Below are 3,178 nucleotides of genomic sequence, written 5' to 3' on the forward strand. Positions count from 1 at the left end.
AGTCCAGACCATGTGATTTTATTTGTGCAAAGTATCCCAAAAAAAAAAAGGAAATAACGTTTCAGGCTATTCGTCGATTTTATGACATGGCGGTTCTTGATTTTAATTTTTTTTTATTTCTTGTTTGTTTTTTATTACAAATGATATTATCATTCTAGGGAACTTTAACGAAAAACACCCGGTACTGTTTACTTTAACGAAAAACCACATTTTTACACTAAAAAGTCAATCCTGGTACTATTCATTTTACCCTTTATTTTGTCCTTATCATTAAAACTCAAAGTTTTCAAGCCATTTTCATTAGTTTTCCTATTATTCTATACTAGACTAATGAGAATAATAGTGTGAATTCGAAATGCGATGAATTTAAGAGAAATTTCCTAATCAGCAATTCTCAACTTGCTTTGTTATTAGTTATTAGTTAATCTTAGAGTGGTTTTTTTTTATAGTTTATTAAAATGAAAATAAAAAACAACCTATAGTCTACATAGAACTTCGGTCCCTTGTTCTGGTCTGTCGAGATTTGCTATTAAGATCTTGGCAATGTGAACTTCGGCATGTCTACAATGAAAAGAATTTTATAGCAGATAGTTTAGCAACCTATTGTTAGGATATTGCCAGATGGCATATAAGGATGATGACATATGTACAAGGTTGTTAGTAGTTAGTTACTTGTTAACAGATAAACAACAGATTGTAAAGATAGTAAGGCAGTCAATGAAATATTGATTGTTTGTATTGTTGTTATGTTATCCCATGTCTGTGCAATTGTGGAAGACATAGGGTAGGGGTTCTAAACATTGGTATCAGCCAGTCGTTCGTTCCTTTCAATCCTTGTCTCGGTACCGTCCAAAATACAAGCCCAAAAGTCCTCCTTGTTTACGACCAACATTAAAAAAGTTCAAGAAGGTTCGTTGTTCTCATCAGTGTTCCGAATTTTCGTCGTATCAGCCACTGAAGCGTGAGGATCTTGATCATGGTAACAAGTGTCATCCTGTTCTGTCTCCAAAAAAAGTGAAGCTCATGATATGATTCAAGGATTTCTTAAAGATGAAACTTTGGAATTTGGGTGCAAGAAAATCTGGGTTACTGAAATTGGAGAAGAAATCTACCCGTTCAGGTCGAAACCAGCCACTATTCTTGAAATTGATTGTAAGAATGGCAAATCCCAAGTTTTCATTTTGGAAATTCATGTTTCTAATGTTGAGTTCAAGAGAGCTAAATTGCCTGGTTCGCGTGCACTCTACCTGTTCGACAAAATGTCGAACTCAGGTTACATTCTTGATATTAAGCTGGGCTACCATATGAGCATTCGTGATAAAGGTGGTACCAATTTTCTCTTCAGTTTTGAGTCAATAGATTTACTGGCAAGCTGCAAGGACTCAGGTTTTTGTGTTGTTATTGATTGTTCCATGGGCTACTACTGCAAGGGAATTCGTGACAAGGGTGGAACAATTAGTCAAAGGCTCTTCAATTCGAAGTCCAAGAATCAAGATTGTGTTCTGGGTTCTGATTGTTCCAAGGTGGTCAAATGTGAGGTGAGTTTTGATTCTTCCATGATCATTGATTGGGAGTATGCTGGTAATTTGGAATTGCATCATTTAGAAGCTTGTATGGACAAGAACCGAAAAAATGAAAGAAAGTTCACTCTCTCCAGATTTGGAATTGGTTGCTGTGTTGTTTGCTGTGTTGTTCTCGATCGTGACTACTGCAAGGGCATTCGGGATAAGGGTGGTGGCTCAAAATTCAGGTATATGGTTACTCTGAATATTCATTTTTCTTGTATGAATGCATCTGGAGATTCTATTGAATGTAGCCAAGATGGAATATTTGGGGTTATACTGTTGGTTGCATATTCTACTTGCATAGTTGTAGGTGGAGAATTTTATAGTTCAAATATTGAGTTGGGTAGGGCAGGGAAGAAGAAATCCCCAAATGTTAGGGAGGATTATCTAGTTCATAGATTTTACAGGCAGAAGAAACTAACATTTGAGAGTAATGTTCATGGATCTTTTGGTTTGCAAGATACTAGTCATGTACTTGGGGGTGGGAAAGACATCAACAATACAACTTTCATGTCTGGTTTATTAACTGGTGGAAGAATTATGACAATGAGAGATGCTGTTATTCTTTACCATCTTAGTGCAAAGTACTTGGGGGTAAAAATGATGCTGAGCAGAGGAAGTTGGATGTAGCTTTCATTGGTGCAAAGTACATGCTAAAGCTGGAAAATAGGTGTAGTGTTTCAGTGGCAAATGATTTGATCATACAAGTTGGAGACTCCAACTTTTACTTGCACAAGCTTCCGATGGTCATGAGAAGGGGTTACTTGAATCGACTAGTATTCCAGAGAATTAATGTAGGGAGAGATGCCAGCCCCAGAATCCATCTAGACAATCTTCCACGCGGAGCAAAAGTTTTCGAAAGTCAAGTTTTGTTATGGTTGGAAGTTTGATCTAATCAACATAGCTCCGCTATATTGCGCTACACATTTCTTGGAAATGAGTGATGATTTCAAACAAGGAAATCTGATTTCCAAAACCGAGACCTTTTTGAGTTTTTTTATTTTTCCTTCTTGGAAAGACACCTTCCGGATTTTGAGAAGCTGTGAATCGATTTCTTTGTGCGCTAAAGAGTTGAAAATCTCCAAACGGAGCACGGAAGCCATTGCTTGGAAGGCTCGTACAAACCTTAATGCATGTAGTTCTGAAGCTGATGAAATACAATGCTTTAATGTTCTGCCAAACAATGCAGAGAACTCAAGGCTTCAAGGTGCATCTGACATTTGGTGGTTTGAAGATGTCTCATTCCTTCGAATAAATCATTTCATCGAAGTGATCCAAGCCTTAAATTGTAAAGGATCATGTATAGCCCATTGGACTGCAAAATGGCTCTCGCGAGTCACCTCAAGACTTGAAAGAATGTCCCTGAAGCATATGACACATCAGTTTCTAGGAGTTACAACCGAGTGCTTGGTTAAGGATGTAGTAGATGGGGCTATTTGTTCGAAATTGTAAATCTTACTTTGTAAGATTGGTCTTAAGGTGGGGTATTGTTAGGATACTGCCAGATGGCATATTAGGATGATGACATCTGTACAAGGTTGTTAGTAGTTAGTTACTTGTTAACAGATTGTAGAGATAGAAAGGCAGTTAATGAAATATTGATTGTTTGTATT

The 3,178-nt window shown here is 37.1% G+C and overlaps 1 pseudogene; it reads left to right on the forward strand.

Moving 5' to 3' along the window:
- The first annotated feature begins 700 nt into the window (after positions 1-700).
- LOC126610203 (uncharacterized) lies at positions 701-3,178 on the forward strand (annotated as a pseudogene).

The sequence above is a fragment of the Malus sylvestris genome, chromosome 17, assembly GCF_916048215.2.
Source record: "Malus sylvestris chromosome 17, drMalSylv7.2, whole genome shotgun sequence".
Lineage (NCBI taxonomy): Eukaryota > Viridiplantae > Streptophyta > Magnoliopsida > Rosales > Rosaceae > Malus > Malus sylvestris.